Below are 774 nucleotides of genomic sequence, written 5' to 3' on the forward strand. Positions count from 1 at the left end.
CCAGCAGCCCACGGGCCCCTCCCCTCTGATCTTCCAGCGGTGATCATATCTCCTGACTTCTCATTTCCTCTGTTTATCCGCTAGGCTGTTCAGCCAGGAGGTAACAGAAGGTTTTTGAAAGCCCCAGAAATGTTAAACTAAGGAGCGTGTTTCTAGGCAGACGGTCCATTACTCTTGTTGATTTCCTCTGGATTTGTGAGCCAAGAAGCCCTTGTCTTAGGAAATAAACTGTTTCTCACAAAGCAATTGCCAGTTCCATTTGTCATTATCTTTATTTCTCTCGTTCAGCTCACCCTTAAGACCCCATTGCCCCATCATGCAGTTTCTTGCTTTGCTTTTTTTTTTTAGTAGATTTTTAATTTTAATTGTGGTAAAATATACATGACATAAAATATACCACTTTAAACATTTTGAAGTGCAGAGTTCAGTGGCATTAAGCACATTCACACTGTTGTGCAACCATCACCACCATCCATTTCCAGAACTTTCTCAGTTTGCAAAACTGAAACTGTGTCCCCATGAAACACTCACTCCCCATCCCCCTCCCCAGCCTCTGGGACCCACCGTTCTACGTTCTGCTTTTATGAATCTGACGACTCTAGGGACCTCCTATAAGTGGAATCACACAGTGTTTGTCTTTTTGTGTCTGGCTTTTTTCACTGAACATGTCTTCATCCACCTCGTGGCATGTGTCAGAATTTCCTTTCTCTTTGTGGGGGGTGGGGACGGAGTTTCACTCTTGTTGCCCAGGCGGGAGGGCAGTGGTGCCATCTC

This window comes from Colobus angolensis, unplaced genomic scaffold, assembly GCF_000951035.1.
Source record: "Colobus angolensis palliatus isolate OR3802 unplaced genomic scaffold, Cang.pa_1.0 Scaffold39, whole genome shotgun sequence".
NCBI classification, from domain to species: domain Eukaryota; kingdom Metazoa; phylum Chordata; class Mammalia; order Primates; family Cercopithecidae; genus Colobus; species Colobus angolensis.